The sequence below is a fragment of the Mya arenaria genome, chromosome 4 (assembly GCF_026914265.1).
Source record: "Mya arenaria isolate MELC-2E11 chromosome 4, ASM2691426v1".
NCBI classification, from domain to species: Eukaryota; Metazoa; Mollusca; class Bivalvia; order Myida; family Myidae; genus Mya; species Mya arenaria.
Window position 1 is genome coordinate 48,979,661 of NC_069125.1, and position 18,077 is coordinate 48,997,737.

At 36.3% G+C, this 18,077-nt stretch overlaps 8 non-coding genes across 8 annotated transcripts; 3 read left to right on the forward strand and 5 right to left on the reverse strand.

The window, feature by feature from the left end:
- Positions 1–240: 240 nt before the first annotated feature.
- On the reverse strand, positions 241–433 carry LOC128233128 (U2 spliceosomal RNA). Its single transcript, XR_008260626.1, has one exon. It is a non-coding gene; the product is annotated as a U2 spliceosomal RNA (small nuclear RNA).
- A 2,092-nt stretch (positions 434–2,525) lies between these two features.
- Positions 2,526–2,718, reverse strand: LOC128233129 (U2 spliceosomal RNA). Its single transcript, XR_008260627.1, has one exon. It is a non-coding gene; the product is annotated as a U2 spliceosomal RNA (small nuclear RNA).
- Positions 2,719–4,813: 2,095 nt separating this feature from the next.
- On the reverse strand, positions 4,814–5,006 carry LOC128233130 (U2 spliceosomal RNA). The gene has a single exon (XR_008260628.1). It is a non-coding gene; the product is annotated as a U2 spliceosomal RNA (small nuclear RNA).
- Positions 5,007–7,181: 2,175 nt separating this feature from the next.
- LOC128233131 (U2 spliceosomal RNA) lies at positions 7,182–7,374 on the reverse strand. The gene has a single exon (XR_008260629.1). It is a non-coding gene; the product is annotated as a U2 spliceosomal RNA (small nuclear RNA).
- Positions 7,375–9,506: 2,132 nt separating this feature from the next.
- On the reverse strand, positions 9,507–9,699 carry LOC128233132 (U2 spliceosomal RNA). The gene has a single exon (XR_008260630.1). It is a non-coding gene; the product is annotated as a U2 spliceosomal RNA (small nuclear RNA).
- A 1,619-nt stretch (positions 9,700–11,318) lies between these two features.
- On the forward strand, positions 11,319–11,511 carry LOC128233142 (U2 spliceosomal RNA). The gene has a single exon (XR_008260639.1). It is a non-coding gene; the product is annotated as a U2 spliceosomal RNA (small nuclear RNA).
- Positions 11,512–13,582: 2,071 nt separating this feature from the next.
- LOC128233143 (U2 spliceosomal RNA) lies at positions 13,583–13,771 on the forward strand. The gene has a single exon (XR_008260640.1). It is a non-coding gene; the product is annotated as a U2 spliceosomal RNA (small nuclear RNA).
- A 2,068-nt stretch (positions 13,772–15,839) lies between these two features.
- On the forward strand, positions 15,840–16,031 carry LOC128233139 (U2 spliceosomal RNA). The gene has a single exon (XR_008260636.1). It is a non-coding gene; the product is annotated as a U2 spliceosomal RNA (small nuclear RNA).
- Positions 16,032–18,077: the final 2,046 nt, after the last annotated feature.

An 18,077-nucleotide genomic window follows, 5' to 3' on the forward strand; every position in this document is an offset into this window, starting at 1 on the left:
CTGGGCCGTTGACCGTCTCTACGGCAAAGTCTGTCCCCGCTGAAGCCGTCGTTTACGGGGCCCGGCCATGGTTCTGAAAGTAGTATAAACGCGTGCTTAACGTACATTTCATTGCTAATATATGTGTTTACACGTGAATATGAACGTGCCAAACGTCCACGTGTCGTTGCTTAACAACACGCTAGCGTGTGCAATAACACAGCTAGTTTGCAAGTGTTACCATGTGAGGATGATTGTTTTGTTTAGTGGGCCGATCTCGGAGGTACTGCAATACCGAGCCAACCCGTGACGAGAGCGGAGCAAGCCCCTGACTTCTCGTCTGTGTTCAAAAATCAGTTTAATATCGAAGCCAACCAATGGAAGGCGTATCAGATATTAAGCTGATAAGAACAGATACTACACTTTGATCTTAGCCAAAAGGCCGAGAAGCGATACCGTCAGAGTGCCCAGAACATTATTATAAGGCAGCTTCGTCTTTCCATTTCCATGTCGGGCACATTCAGACCAAAATGTTTCAAGATCCATTTATCATGTCTGGTTGGCTAGCGGTCGCATTTCCTTTCATTCTTCCGTAGCAGAAGTCTCGCCAAGATGTTGACACTTATGCCAAATCATCCGGTTTTAAAAACTTTTATAGCACTTCCGGTTTACACGCGATTTAAACTCGCTGTCGTTTTAGTGTACGACTAATGTCAGCCATTCGTCAGCCAACGTTCGGCGGCCATTTTGATTAAGCTATATTTCGGCGCTTTGCGCGTCCCAGTGTAGACTCTGTTTTCGATTTTATTAAAAACTGAAGAATATAATTATCTCATCACTTACATCAAATCAATTCCCAAGAACAAAAAAAATAAATAACTTCGATCGGCTTCAAACATGAACTATGGTCAAAGAAAATACCGAGATCTAATTATTTTAAAGTTTCCTTTTCATATCCTAATTTGAAAGTATGGAACGAAATTCCGGATGACATGAGGAATGCGCAGAGGTAAACAACCACTTTCAATGAAAATATGAATCACACATTGAACGGAGTGCATCACATTGAGTACGTTGCAGTATATGTTCATTCTTAACTATTTGAACACATTTAATTGTAAATGGTCGAGTGTCCGTCGGAGAGTGTGTGTAAATTGTACTTAATGTGTTATTACATTGTAAACAGGAAAACACATGTTACGTGCGCATATCCTATTCATTTAACTCTGAGTTTATGGTATTGTTATAATGCTTATTTTTGTTTAATAATTGATTACAGACATACATGATTTCGTTCACAGAAGGCCACCTTGTTAATATGCTGTTCGTATAGTTCTGTCTGCAGCTATGTCAAAACGTGTTTTTACCTTCTCAAACCAAAGATGTTTAAAAGTTTCAAATTACCATAGGCATTCTAAAACAGATGGAAAGAGATCTGTGGCCGCAGTCATAAAGCTCCTTAGTGAACGGTTGTTGTTGTTGTTGTTGTTGTTGTTGTTGTTATTGTTGTTGTTGTTGTTTATTAAACTTCGTAAAAATAACACGATTGTTTAACAACAAATATCTTAAATGACCCGAACTCTTTATCAAATGTATTCGTATGAATTTATTATTTAGATATTCTATTTGCTTATTTTCGTGCTGTTGTTTTTTCGTGTAAAAAAACAACATTAATAGTAATGTTGTTGTTCTTGTTGCTGTTGTTGTTTATTAAACTTCGTAAAAATAACACGATTGTTAAACAACAAATATCTTAAATGACCCGAACTCTTTATCAAATGTATTCGTATGAATTCATTATTTAGATATTCTATTTGCCTATTTTCGTGCTGTTGTTTCTTCGTGTAAAAAAAACAACATTACTATTAATGTTGTTGTTGTTGTTGTTGTTGTTGTTGTTGTTGTTTATTAAACTTCGTAAAAATAACACGATTGTTTAACAACAAATATCTTAAATGACCCGAACTCTTTATCAAATGTATTCGTATGAATTTATTATTTAGATATTCTATTTGCTTATTTTCGTGCTGTTGTTTTTTCGTGTAAAAAAACAACATTAATAGTAATGATCAAGTTCAACTTTGAATAAAAGCTTAATTTTACTAAGCTGAAACAATCACTCAGAAACTTCATGAATGCGGCCCCTGGACAGTCAAAACAGAAACGTTTATGTTCAGGTCGTAACATATATCTTTTTAACGTATTCGATGCTTATGTCCGTTTAAATATTTTGACTTATTTCCGCCATAAGGGTTGCAGCTTGTTTTTTGTTTTGTATCCCAACGTTCAATTACATACCTATCGGTCTGGGCCGTTGACCGTCTCTACGGCAAAGTCTGTCCCCGCTGAAGCCGTCGTTTACGGGGCCCGGCCATGGTTCTGAAAGTAGTATAAACGCGTGCTTAACGTACATTTCATTGCTAATATATGTGTTTACACGTGAATATGAACGTGCCAAACGTCCACGTGTCGTTGCTTAACAACACGCTAGCGTGTGCAATAACACAGCTAGTTTGCAAGTGTTACCATGTGAGGATGATTGTTTTGTTTAGTGGGCCGATCTCGGAGGTACTGCAATACCGAGCCAACCCGTGACGAGAGCGGAGCAAGCCCCTGACTTCTCGTCTGTGTTCAAAAATCAGTTTAATATCGAAGCCAACCAATGGAAGGCGTATCAGATATTAAGCTGATAAGAACAGATACTACACTTTGATCTTAGCCAAAAGGCCGAGAAGCGATACCGTCAGAGTGCCCAGAACATTATTATAAGGCAGCTTCGTCTTTCCATTTCCATGTCGGGCACATTCAGACCAAAATGTTTCAAGATCCATTTATCATGTCTGGTTGGCTAGCGGTCGCATTTCCTTTCATTCTTCCGTAGCAGAAGTCTCGCCAAGATGTTGACACTTATGCCAAATCATCCGGTTTTAAAAACTTTTATAGCACTTCCGGTTTACACGCGATTTAAACTCGCTGTCGTTTTAGTGTACGACTAATGTCAGCCATTCGTCAGCCAACGTTCGGCGGCCATTTTGATTAAGCTATATTTCGGCGCTTTGCGCGTCCCAGTGTAGACTCTGTTTTCGATTTTATTAAAAACTGAAGAATATAATTATCTCATCACTTACATCAAATCAATTCCCAAGAACAAAAAAAATAAATAACTTCGATCGGCTTCAAACATGAACTATGGTCAAAGAAAATACCGAGATCTAATTATTTTAAAGTTTCCTTTTCATATCCTAATTTGAAAGTATGGAACGAAATTCCGGATGACATGAGGAATGCGCAGAGGTAAACAACCACTTTCAATGAAAATATGAATCACACATTGAACGGAGTGCATCACATTGAGTACGTTGCAGTATATGTTCATTCTTAACTATTTGAACACATTTAATTGTAAATGGTCGAGTGTCCGTCGGAGAGTGTGTGTAAATTGTACTTAATGTGTTATTACATTGTAAACAGGAAAACACATGTTACGTGCGCATATCCTATTCATTTAACTCTGAGTTTATGGTATTGTTATAATGCTTATTTTTGTTTAATAATTGATTACAGACATACATGATTTCGTTCACAGAAGGCCACCTTGTTAATATGCTGTTCGTATAGTTCTGTCTGCAGCTATGTCAAAACGTGTTTTTACCTTCTCAAACCAAAGATGTTTAAAAGTTTCAAATTACCATAGGCATTCTAAAACAGATGGAAAGAGATCTGTGGCCGCAGTCATAAAGCTCCTTAGTGAACGGTTGTTGTTGTTGTTGTTGTTGTTGTTGTTGTTATTGTTGTTGTTGTTGTTTATTAAACTTCGTAAAAATAACACGATTGTTTAACAACAAATATCTTAAATGACCCGAACTCTTTATCAAATGTATTCGTATGAATTTATTATTTAGATATTCTATTTGCTTATTTTCGTGCTGTTGTTTTTTCGTGTAAAAAAACAACATTAATAGTAATGTTGTTGTTCTTGTTGCTGTTGTTGTTTATTAAACTTCGTAAAAATAACACGATTGTTTAACAACAAATATCTTAAATGACCCGAACTCTTTATCAAATGTATTCGTATGAATTCATTATTTAGATATTCTATTTGCCTATTTTCGTGCTGTTGTTTCTTCGTGTAAAAAAAACAACATTAATAGTAATGTTGTTGTTGTTGTTGTTGTTGTTGTTGTTGTTGTTGTTTATTAAACTTCGTAAAAATAACACGATTGTTTAACAACAAATATCTTAAATGACCCGAACTCTTTATCAAATGTATTCGTATGAATTTATTATTTAGATATTCTATTTGCTTATTTTCGTGCTGTTGTTTTTTCGTGTAAAAAAACAACATTAATAGTAATGATCAAGTTCAACTTTGAATAAAAGCTTCATTTTACTAAGCTGAAACAATCACTCAGAAACTTCATGAATGCGGCCCCTGGACAGTCAAAACAGAAACGTTTATGTTCAGGTCGTAACATATATCTTTTTAACGTATTCGATGCTTATGTCCGTTTAAATATTTTGACTTATTTCCGCCATAAGGGTTGCAGCTTGTTTTTTGTTTTGTATCCCAACGTTCAATTACATACCTATCGGTCTGGGCCGTTGACCGTCTCTACGGCAAAGTCTGTCCCCGCTGAAGCCGTCGTTTACGGGGCCCGGCCATGGTTCTGAAAGTAGTATAAACGCGTGCTTAACGTACATTTCATTGCTAATATATGTGTTTACACGTGAATATGAACGTGCCAAACGTCCACGTGTCGTTGCTTAACAACACGCTAGCGTGTGCAATAACACAGCTAGTTTGCAAGTGTTACCATGTGAGGATGATTGTTTTGTTTAGTGGGCCGATCTCGGAGGTACTGCAATACCGAGCCAACCCGTGACGAGAGCGGAGCAAGCCCCTGACTTCTCGTCTGTGTTCAAAAATCAGTTTAATATCGAAGCCAACCAATGGAAGGCGTATCAGATATTAAGCTGATAAGAACAGATACTACACTTTGATCTTAGCCAAAAGGCCGAGAAGCGATACCGTCAGAGTGCCCAGAACATTATTATAAGGCAGCTTCGTCTTTCCATTTCCATGTCGGGCACATTCAGACCAAAATGTTTCAAGATCCATTTATCATGTCTGGTTGGCTAGCGGTCGCATTTCCTTTCATTCTTCCGTAGCAGAAGTCTCGCCAAGATGTTGACACTTATGCCAAATCATCCGGTTTTAAAAACTTTTATAGCACTTCCGGTTTACACGCGATTTAAACTCGCTGTCGTTTTGTGTACGACTAATGTCAGCCATTCGTCAGCCAACGTTCGGCGGCCATTTTGATTAAGCTATATTTCGGCGCTTTGCGCGTCCCAGTGTAGACTCTGTTTTCGATTTTATTAAAAACTGAAGAATATAATTATCTCATCACTTACATCAAATCAATTCCCAAGAACAAAAAAAATAAATAACTTCGATCGGCTTCAAACATGAACTATGGTCAAAGAAAATACCGAGATCTAATTATTTTAAAGTTTCCTTTTCATATCCTAATTTGAAAGTATGGAACGAAATTCCGGATGACATGAGGAATGCGCAGAGGTAAACAACCACTTTCAATGAAAATATGAATCACACATTGAACGGAGTGCATCACATTGAGTACGTTGCAGTATATGTTCATTCTTAACTATTTGAACACATTTAATTGTAAATGGTCGAGTGTCCGTCGGAGAGTGTGTGTAAATTGTACTTAATGTGTTATTACATTGTAAACAGGAAAACACATGTTACGTGCGCATATCCTATTCATTTAACTCTGAGTTTATGGTATTGTTATAATGCTTATTTTTGTTTAATAATTGATTACAGACATACATGATTTCGTTCACAGAAGGCCACCTTGTTAATATGCTGTTCGTATAGTTCTGTCTGCAGCTATGTCAAAACGTGTTTTTACCTTCTCAAACCAAAGATGTTTAAAAGTTTCAAATTACCATAGGCATTCTAAAACAGATGGAAAGAGATCTGTGGCCGCAGTCATAAAGCTCCTTAGTGAACGGTTGTTGTTGTTGTTGTTGTTGTTGTTGTTGTTGTTGTTGTTGTTGTTGTTGTTTATTAAACTTCGTAAAAATAACACGATTGTTTAACAACAAATATCTTAAATGACCCGAACTCTTTATCAAATGTATTCGTATGAATTTATTATTTAGATATTCTATTTGCTTATTTTCGTGCTGTTGTTTTTTCGTGTAAAAAAACAACATTAATAGTAATGTTGTTGTTCTTGTTGCTGTTGTTGTTTATTAAACTTCGTAAAAATAACACGATTGTTAAACAACAACAGCAACAAGAACAACAACATTAATAGTAATGTTGTTGTTCTTGTTGCTGTTGTTGTTTATTAAACTTCGTAAAAATAACACGATTGTTAAACAACAAATATCTTAAATGACCCGAACTCTTTATCAAATGTATTCGTATGAATTCATTATTTAGATATTCTATTTGCCTATTTTCGTGCTGTTGTTTCTTCGTGTAAAAAAAAACAACATTAATAGTAATGTTGTTGTTGTTGTTGTTTATTAAACTTCGTAAAAATAACACGATTGTTTAACAACAAATATCTTAAATGACCCGAACTCTTTATCAAATGTATTCGTATGAATTTATTATTTAGATATTCTATTTGCTTATTTTCGTGCTGTTGTTTTTTCGTGTAAAAAAACAACATTAATAGTAATGATCAAGTTCAACTTTGAATAAAAGCTTCATTTTACTAAGCTGAAACAATCACTCAGAAACTTCATGAATGCGGCCCCTGGACAGTCAAAACAGAAACGTTTATGTTCAGGTCGTAACATATATCTTTTTAACGTATTCGATGCTTATGTCCGTTTAAATATTTTGACTTATTTCCGCCATAAGGGTTGCAGCTTGTTTTTTGTTTTGTATCCCAACGTTCAATTACATACCTATCGGTCTGGGCCGTTGACCGTCTCTACGGCAAAGTCTGTCCCCGCTGAAGCCGTCGTTTACGGGGCCCGGCCATGGTTCTGAAAGTAGTATAAACGCGTGCTTAACGTACATTTCATTGCTAATATATGTGTTTACACGTGAATATGAACGTGCCAAACGTCCACGTGTCGTTGCTTAACAACACGCTAGCGTGTGCAATAACACAGCTAGTTTGCAAGTGTTACCATGTGAGGATGATTGTTTTGTTTAGTGGGCCGATCTCGGAGGTACTGCAATACCGAGCCAACCCGTGACGAGAGCGGAGCAAGCCCCTGACTTCTCGTCTGTGTTCAAAAATCAGTTTAATATCGAAGCCAACCAATGGAAGGCGTATCAGATATTAAGCTGATAAGAACAGATACTACACTTTGATCTTAGCCAAAAGGCCGAGAAGCGATACCGTCAGAGTGCCCAGAACATTATTATAAGGCAGCTTCGTCTTTCCATTTCCATGTCGGGCACATTCAGACCAAAATGTTTCAAGATCCATTTATCATGTCTGGTTGGCTAGCGGTCGCATTTCCTTTCATTCTTCCGTAGCAGAAGTCTCGCCAAGATGTTGACACTTATGCCAAATCATCCGGTTTTAAAAACTTTTATAGCACTTCCGGTTTACACGCGATTTAAACTCGCTGTCGTTTTATGTACGACTAATGTCAGCCATTCGTCAGCCAACGTTCGGCGGCCATTTTGATTAAGCTATATTTCGGCGCTTTGCGCGTCCCAGTGTAGACTCTGTTTTCGATTTTATTAAAAACTGAAGAATATAATTATCTCATCACTTACATCAAATCAATTCCCAAGAACAAAAAAAATAAATAACTTCGATCGGCTTCAAACATGAACTATGGTCAAAGAAAATACCGAGATCTAATTATTTTAAAGTTTCCTTTTCATATCCTAATTTGAAAGTATGGAACGAAATTCCGGATGACATGAGGAATGCGCAGAGGTAAACAACCACTTTCAATGAAAATATGAATCACACATTGAACGGAGTGCATCACATTGAGTACGTTGCAGTATATGTTCATTCTTAACTATTTGAACACATTTAATTGTAAATGGTCGAGTGTCCGTCGGAGAGTGTGTGTAAATTGTACTTAATGTGTTATTACATTGTAAACAGGAAAACACATGTTACGTGCGCATATCCTATTCATTTAACTCTGAGTTTATGGTATTGTTATAATGCTTATTTTTGTTTAATAATTGATTACAGACATACATGATTTCGTTCACAGAAGGCCACCTTGTTAATATGCTGTTCGTATAGTTCTGTCTGCAGCTATGTCAAAACGTGTTTTTACCTTCTCAAACCAAAGATGTTTAAAAGTTTCAAATTACCATAGGCATTCTAAAACAGATGGAAAGAGATCTGTGGCCGCAGTCATAAAGCTCCTTAGTGAACGGTTGTTGTTGTTGTTGTTGTTGTTGTTGTTATTGTTGTTGTTGTTGTTTATTAAACTTCGTAAAAATAACACGATTGTTTAACAACAAATATCTTAAATGACCCGAACTCTTTATCAAATGTATTCGTATGAATTCATTATTTAGATATTCTATTTTATCAAATGTATTCGTATGAATTTATTATTTAGATATTCTATTTGCTTATTTTCGTGCTGTTGTTTTTTCGTGTAAAAAAACAACATTAATAGTAATGTTGTTGTTCTTGTTGCTGTTGTTGTTTATTAAACTTCGTAAAAATAACACGATTGTTTAACAACAAATATCTTAAATGACCCGAACTCTTTATCAAATGTATTCGTATGAATTCATTATTTAGATATTCTATTTGCTTATTTTCGTGCTGTTGTTTCTTCGTGTAAAAAAAACAACATTAATAGTAATGTTGTTGTTGTTGTTGTTGTTGTTGTTGTTGTTGTTTATTAAACTTCGTAAAAATAACACGATTGTTTAACAACAAATATCTTAAATGACCCGAACTCTTTATCAAATGTATTCGTATGAATTTATTATTTAGATATTCTATTTGCTTATTTTCGTGCTGTTGTTTTTTCGTGTAAAAAAACAACATTAATAGTAATGATCAAGTTCAACTTTGAATAAAAGCTTCATTTTACTAAGCTGAAACAATCACTCAGAAACTTCATGAATGCGGCCCCTGGACAGTCAAAACAGAAACGTTTATGTTCAGGTCGTAACATATATCTTTTTAACGTATTCGATGCTTATGTCCGTTTAAATATTTTGACTTATTTCCGCCATAAGGGTTGCAGCTTGTTTTTTGTTTTGTATCCCAACGTTCAATTACATACCTATCGGTCTGGGCCGTTGACCGTCTCTACGGCAAAGTCTGTCCCCGCTGAAGCCGTCGTTTACGGGGCCCGGCCATGGTTCTGAAAGTAGTATAAACGCGTGCTTAACGTACATTTCATTGCTAATATATGTGTTTACACGTGAATATGAACGTGCCAAACGTCCACGTGTCGTTGCTTAACAACACGCTAGCGTGTGCAATAACACAGCTAGTTTGCAAGTGTTACCATGTGAGGATGATTGTTTTGTTTAGTGGGCCGATCTCGGAGGTACTGCAATACCGAGCCAACCCGTGACGAGAGCGGAGCAAGCCCCTGACTTCTCGTCTGTGTTCAAAAATCAGTTTAATATCGAAGCCAACCAATGGAAGGCGTATCAGATATTAAGCTGATAAGAACAGATACTACACTTTGATCTTAGCCAAAAGGCCGAGAAGCGATACCGTCAGAGTGCCCAGAACATTATTATAAGGCAGCTTCGTCTTTCCATTTCCATGTCGGGCACATTCAGACCAAAATGTTTCAAGATCCATTTATCATGTCTGGTTGGCTAGCGGTCGCATTTCCTTTCATTCTTCCGTAGCAGAAGTCTCGCCAAGATGTTGACACTTATGCCAAATCATCCGGTTTTAAAAACTTTTATAGCACTTCCGGTTTACACGCGATTTAAACTCGCTGTCGTTTTGTGTACGACTAATGTCAGCCATTCGTCAGCCAACGTTCGGCGGCCATTTTGATTAAGCTATATTTCGGCGCTTTGCGCGTCCCAGTGTAGACTCTGTTTTCGATTTTATTAAAAACTGAAGAATATAATTATCTCATCACTTACATCAAATCAATTCCCAAGAACAAAAAAAAAAAAATAACTTCGATCGGCTTCAAACATGAACTATGGTCAAAGAAAATACCGAGATCTAATTATTTTAAAGTTTCCTTTTCATATCCTAATTTGAAAGTATGGAACGAAATTCCGGATGACATGAGGAATGCGCAGAGGTAAACAACCACTTTCAATGAAAATATGAATCACACATTGAACGGAGTGCATCACATTGAGTACGTTGCAGTATATGTTCATTCTTAACTATTTGAACACATTTAATTGTAAATGGTCGAGTGTCCGTCGGAGAGTGTGTGTAAATTCGTCAACAGCTAGAGGGCGGTAAGCGAGACACGCCATCTCTCCCCTCATCCAGACCCCCGCGCAATCCTACTTGGTGGCCTTCTGTGAACGAAATCATGTATGTCTGTAATCATTATTAAACAAAAATAAGCATTATAACAATACCATAAACTCAGAGTTAAATGAATAGGATATGCGCACGTAACATGTGTTTTCCTGTTTACAATGTAATAACACATTAAGTACAATTTACACACACTCTCCGACGGACACTCGACCATTACAATTAATGTGTTCAAATAGTTAAGAATGAACATATACTGCAACGTACTCAATGTGATGCACTCCGTTCAATGTGTGATTCATATTTTCATTGAAAGTGGTTGTTTACTCTTCGCATTCCTCATGTCATCCGGAATTTCGTTCCATACTTTCAAATTAGGATATGAAAAGGAAACTTTAAAATAATTAGATCTCGGTATTTTCTTTGACCATAGTTCATGTTTGAAGCCGATCGAAGTTATTTATTTTTTTGTTCTTGGGAATTGATTTGATGTAAGTGATGAGATAATTATATCTTCAGTTTTTAATAAAATCGAAAACAGAGTCTACACTGGACGCGCAAAGCGCCGAAATATAGCTTAATCAAAATGGCCGCCGAACGTTGGCTGACGAATGGCTGACATTAGTCGTACAAAAACGACAGCGAGTTTAAATCGCGTGTAAACCGGAAGTGCTATAAAAGTTTTTAAAACCGGATGATTTGGCATAAGTGTCAACATCTTGGCGAGACTTCTGCTACGGAAAATGAAAGGAATGCGACCGCTAGCCAACCAGACATGATAAATGGATCTTGAAACATTTTGGTCTGAATGTGCCCGACATGGAAATGGAAAGACGAAGCTGCCTTATAATAATGTTCTGGCACTCTGACGGTATCGCTTCTCGCCTTTTGGCTAAGATCAAAGTGTAGTATCTGTTCTTATCAGCTTAATATCTGATACGCCTTCCATTGGTTGGCTTCGATATTAAACTGATTTTTGAACACAGACGAGAAGTCAGGGGCTTGCTCCGCTCTCGTCACGGTTGGTTGCTCGGTATTGCAGTACCTCCGAGATCGGCCCACTAAACAAAACAATCATCCTCACATGGTAACACTTGCAAACTAGCTGTGTTATTGCACACCTAGCGTGTTGTTAAGCAACGACACGTGGACGTTTGGCACGTTCATATTCACGTGTAAACACATATATTAGCAATGAAATGTACGTTAAGCACGCGTTATACTACTTTCAGAACCATGGCCGGGCCCCGTAAACGACGGCTTCAGCGGGGACAGACTTTGCCGTAGAGACGGTCACGGCCCAGACCGATAGGTATGTAATTGAACGTTGGGATACAAAACAAAACAAAGCTGCAACCTTATGGCGGAAATAGTCAAAATATTTAAACGGACATAAGCATCGAATACGTTAAAAAGATATATGTTACGACCTGAACATAAACGTTTCTGTTTTGACTGTCCAGGGGCCGCATTCATGAAGTTTCTGAGTGATTGTTTCAGCTTAGTAAAATTAAGCTTTTATTCAAAGTTGAACTTGATCATTACTATAATGTTGTTTTTTTACACGAAAAAACAACAGCACAAAATAAGCAAATAGAATATCTAAATAATAAATTCATACGAATACATTTGATAAAGAGTTCGGGTCATTTAAGATATTTGTTGTTAAACATCGTGTTATTTTTACGAAGTTTAATAAACAACAACAACAACAACAACAACAACAACAACAACAACATTACTATTAATGTTGTTTTTTTTACACGAAGAAACAACAGCACGAAAATAGGCAAATAGAATATCTAAATAATGAATTCATACGAATACATTTGATAAAGAGTTCGGGTATTTAAGATATTTGTTGTTTAACAATCGTGTTATTTTTACGAAGTTTAATAAACAACAACAGCACAAGAACAACAACATTACTATTAATGTTGTTTTTTTACGAAAAAACAACAGCACGAAAATAAGCAAATAGAATATCTAAATAATAAATTCATACGAATACATTTGATAAAGAGTTCGGGTCATTTAAGATATTTGTTGTTAAACAATCGTGTTATTTTACGAAGTTTAATAAACAACAACAACAACAATAACAACAACAACAACAACAACAACAACAACAACCGTTCACTAAGGAGCTTTATGACTGCGGCCACAGATCTCTTTCCATCTGTTTTGAATGCCTATGGTAATTTGAAACTTTAAACATCTTTGGTTTGAGAAGGTAAAAACACGTTTTGACATAGCTGCAGACAGAACTATACGAACAGCATATTAACAAGGTGGCCTTCTGTGAACGAAATCATGTATGTCTGTAATCAATTATTAAACAAAAATAAGCATTAAACAATACCATAAACTCAGAGTTAAATGAATAGGATGCGCACGTAACATGTGTTTTCCTGTTTACAATGTAATAACACATTAAGTACAATTTACACACACTCTCCGACGGACACTCGACCATTTACAATTAAATGTTTTCAAATAGTTAAGAATGAACATATACTGCAACGTACTCAATGTGATGCACTCCGTTCAATGTGTGATTCATATTTTCATTGAAAGTGGTTGTTTACCTTTCGCATTCCTCATGTCATCGGAATTTCGTTCCATACTTTCAAATTAGGATATGAAAAGGAAACTTTAAAATAATTAGATCTCGGTATTTTCTTTGACCATAGTTCATGTTTGAAGCCGATCGAAGTTATTTATTTTTTTTGTTCTTGGGAATTGATTTGATGTAAGTGATGAGATAATTATATTCTTCAGTTTTTAATAAAATCGAAAACAGAGTCTACACTGGGACGCGCAAAGCGCCGAAATATAGCTTAATCAAAATGGCCGCCGAACGTTGGCTGACGAATGGCTGACATTAGTCGTACAAAACGACAGCGAGTTTAAATCGCGTGTAAACCGGAAGTGCTATAAAAGTTTTTAAAACCGATGATTTGGCATAAGTGTCAACATCTTGGCGAGACTTCTGCTACGGAAGAATGAAAGGAAATGCGACCGCTAGCCAACCAGACATGATAAATGGATCTTGAAACATTTTGGTCTGAATGTGCCCGACATGGAAATGGAAAGACGAAGCTGCCTTATAATAATGTTCTGGGCACTCTGACGGTATCGCTTCTCGGCCTTTTGGCTAAGATCAAAGTGTAGTATCTGTTTTATCAGCTTAATATCTGATACGCCTTCCATGGTTGGCTTCGATATTAAACTGATTTTTGAACACAGACGAGAAGTCAGGGGCTTGCTCCGCTCTCGTCACGGGTTGGCTCGGTATTGCAGTACCTCCGATCGGCCCACTAAACAAAACAATCATCCTCACATGGTAACACTTGCAAACTAGCTGTGTTATTGCACACGCTAGCGTGTTGTTAAGCAACGACACGTGGACGTTTGGCACGTTCATATTCACGTGTAAACACATATATTAGCAATGAAATGTACGTTAAGCACGCGTTTATACTACTTTCAGAACCATGGCGGGCCCCGTAAACGACGGCTTCAGCGGGGACAGACTTTGCCGTAGAGACGGTCAACGGCCCAGACCGATAGGTATGTAATTGAACGTTGGGATACAAAACAAAAAACAAGCTGCAACCCTTATGGCGGAAATAGTCAAAATATTTAAACGGACATAAGCATCGAATACGTTAAAAAGATATATGTTACGACCTGAACATAAACGTTTCTGTTTTGACTGTCCAGGGGCCGCATTCATGAAGTTTCTGAGTGATTGTTTCAGCTTAGTAAAATTAAGCTTTTATTCAAGTTGAACTTGATCATTACTATTAATGTTGTTTTTTTACACGAAAAAACAACAGCACGAAAATAAGCAAATAGAATATCTAAATAATAAATTCATACGAATAAATTTGATAAAGAGTTCGGGTCATTTAAGATATTTTTTGTTAAACAATCGTGTTATTTTTACGAAGTTTAATAAACAACAACAACAACAACAACAACAACAACAACAACAACATTACTATTAATGTTGTTTTTTTACACGAAGAAACAACAGCACGAATAGGCAAATAGAATATCTAAATAATGAATTCATACGAATCATTTGATAAAGAGTTCGGGTCATTTAAGATATTTGTTGTTAACAATCGTGTTATTTTTACGAAGTTTAATAAACAACAACAGCAACAAGAACAACAACATTACTATTAATGTTGTTTTTTTACACGAAAAAACAACAGCACGAAAATAAGCAAATAGAATATCTAAATAATAAATTCATACGAATACATTTGATAAGAGTTCGGGTCATTTAAGATATTTGTTGTTAAACAATCGTGTTATTTTTACGAAGTTTAATAAACAACACAACAACAATAACAACAACAAACAACAACAACAACAACAACCGTTCACTAAGGAGCTTTATGACTGCGGCCACAGATCTCTTTCCATCTGTTTTAGAATGCCTATGGTAATTTGAAACTTTTAAACATCTTGGTTTGAGAAGGAAAACACGTTTTGACATAGCTGCAGACAGAACTATCGAACAGCATATTAACAAGGTGGCCTTCTGTGAACGAAATCATGTATGTCTGTAATCAATTATTAAACAAAAATAAGCATTATAACAATACCATAAACTCAGAGTAAATGAATAGGATATGCGCACGTAACATGTGTTTTCCTGTTTACAATGTAATAACACATTAAGTACAATTTACACACACTCTCCGACGGACACTCGACCATTTACAATTAAATGTTTCAAATAGTTAAGAATGAACATATAACTGCAACGTACTCAATGTGATGCACTCCGTTCAATGTGTGATTCATATTTTCATGAAAGTGGTTGTTTACCTCTTCGCATTCCTCATGTCATCCGGAATTTCGTTCCATACTTTCAAATTAGGATATGAAAAGGAAACTTTAAAATAATTAGATCTCGTATTTTCTTTGACCATAGTTCATGTTTGAAGCCGATCGAAGTTATTTATTTTTTTTGTTCTTGGGAATTGATTTGATGTAAGTGATGAGATAATTATATTCTTCAGTTTTAAAAAAATCGAAAAACAGAGTCTACACTGGGACGCGCAAAGCGCCGAAATATAGCTTAATCAAAATGGCCGCCGAACGTTGGCTGACGAATGGCTGACATTAGTCGTACAAAAACGACAGCGAGTTTAAATCGCGTTAACCGGAAGTGCTATAAAAGTTTTTAAAACCGGATGATTTGGCATAAGTGTCAACATCTTGGCGAGACTTCTGCTACGGAAGAATGAAAGGAAATGCGACCGCTAGCCAACCAGACATGATAAATGGATCTTGAAACATTTGGTCGAATGTGCCCGCATGAAATGGAAAGACGAAGCTGCCTTATAATAATGTTCTGGGCACTCTGACGGTATCGCTTCTCGGCTTTTGGCTAAGATCAAAGTGTAGTATCTGTTCTTATCAGCTTAATATCTGATACGCCTTCCATTGGTTGGCTTCGATATTAAACTGATTTTTGAACACAGACGAGAAGTCAGGGGCTTGCTCCGCTCTCGTCACGGGTTGGCTCGGTATTGCAGTACCTCCGAGATCGGCCCACTAAACAAAACAATCATCCTCACATGGTAACACTTGCAAACTAGCTGTGTATTGCACACGCTAGCGTGTTGTAAGCAACGACACGTGGACGTTTGGCACGTTCATATTCACGTGTAAACACTATATTAGCAATGAAATGTACGTTAAGCACGCGTTATACTACTTTCAGAACCATGGCCGGGCCCCGTAAACGACGGCTTCAGCGGGGACAGACTTTGCCGTAGAGACGGTCAACGGCCCAGACCGATAGGTATGTAATTGAACGTTGGGATACAAAACAAAAAACAAGCTGCAACCCTTATGGCGGAAATATGTCAAAATATTTAAACGGACATAAGCATCGAATACGTTAAAAAGATATATGTTACGACCTGAACATAAACGTTTCTGTTTTGACTGTCCAGGGGCCGCATTCATGAAGTTTCTGAGTGATTGTTTCAGCTTAGTAAAATAAGTTTTATTCAAAGTTGAACTTGATCATTACTATTAATGTTGTTTTTTTACACGAAAAAACAACAGCACGAAAATAAGCAAATAGAATATCTAAATAATAAATTCATACGAATACATTTGATAAAGAGTTCGGGTCATTTAAGATATTTGTTGTTAAACAATCGTGTTATTTTTACGAAGTTTAATAACAACAACAAACAACAACAACAACATTACTATTAATGTTGTTTTTTTTACACGAAAAACAACAGCACAAAATAGGCAAATAGAATATCTAAATAATGAATTCATACGAATACATTTGATAAAGAGTTCGGGTCATTTAAGATATTGTTGTTTAACAATCGTGTTATTTTTACGAAGTTTAATAAACAACAACAGCAACAAGAACAACAACATTACTATTAATGTTGTTTTTTTACACGAAAAAACAACAGCACGAAAATAAGCAAAATGAATATCTAAATAATAAATTCATACGAATACATTGATAAAGATTCGGGTCATTTAAGATATTTGTTGTTAAACAATCGTGTTATTTTTACGAAGTTTAATAAACAACAACAACAACAATAACAACAACAAACACAAACAACAACAACAACCGTTCACTAAGGAGCTTTATGACTGCGGCCACAGATCTCTTTCCATCTGTTTTAGAATGCCTATGGTAATTTGAAACTTTAAACATCTTTGGTTTGAGAAGGTAAAAACACGTTTTGACATAGCTGCAGACAGAACTATACGAACAGCTATTAACAAGGTGGCCTTCTGTGAACGAAATCATGTATGTCTGTAATCAATTATTAAACAAAAATAAGCATTATAACAATACCATAAACTCAGAGTTAAATGAATAGGATATGCGCACGTAACATGTGTTTTCCTGTTTACAATGTAATAAACACATTAAGTACAATTTACACACACTCTCCGACGGACACTCGACCATTTACAATTAAATGTGTTCAAATAGTTAAGATGAACATATACTGCAACGTACTCAATGTGATGCACTCCGTTCAATGTGTGATTCATATTTTCATTGAAAGTGGTTGTTTACCTCTTCGCATTCCTCATGTCATCCGGAATTTCGTTCCATACTTTCAAATTAGGATATGAAGAAACTTAAAATAATTAGATCTCGGTATTTTCTTTGACCATAGTTCATGTTTGAAGCCGATCGAAGTTATTTATTTTTTTTGTTCTTGGGAATTGATTGATGTAAGTGATGAGATATTATATTCTTCAGTTTTTAATAAAATCGAAAACAGAGTCTACACTGGGACGCGCAAAGCGCCGAAATATAGCTTAATCAAATGGCCGCCGAACGTTGGCTGACGAATGGCTGACATTAGTCGTACATAAAACGACAGCGAGTTTAAAATCGCGTGTAAACCGGAAGTGCTATAAAAGTTTTTAAAACCGGATGATTTGGCATAAGTGTCAACATCTTGGCGAGACTTCTGCTACGGAAGAATGAAAGGAAATGCGACCGCTAGCCAACCAGACATGATAAATGGATCTTGAAACATTTTGGTCTGAATGTGCCCGACATGGAAATGGAAGACGAAGCTGCCTTATAATAATGTTCTGGGC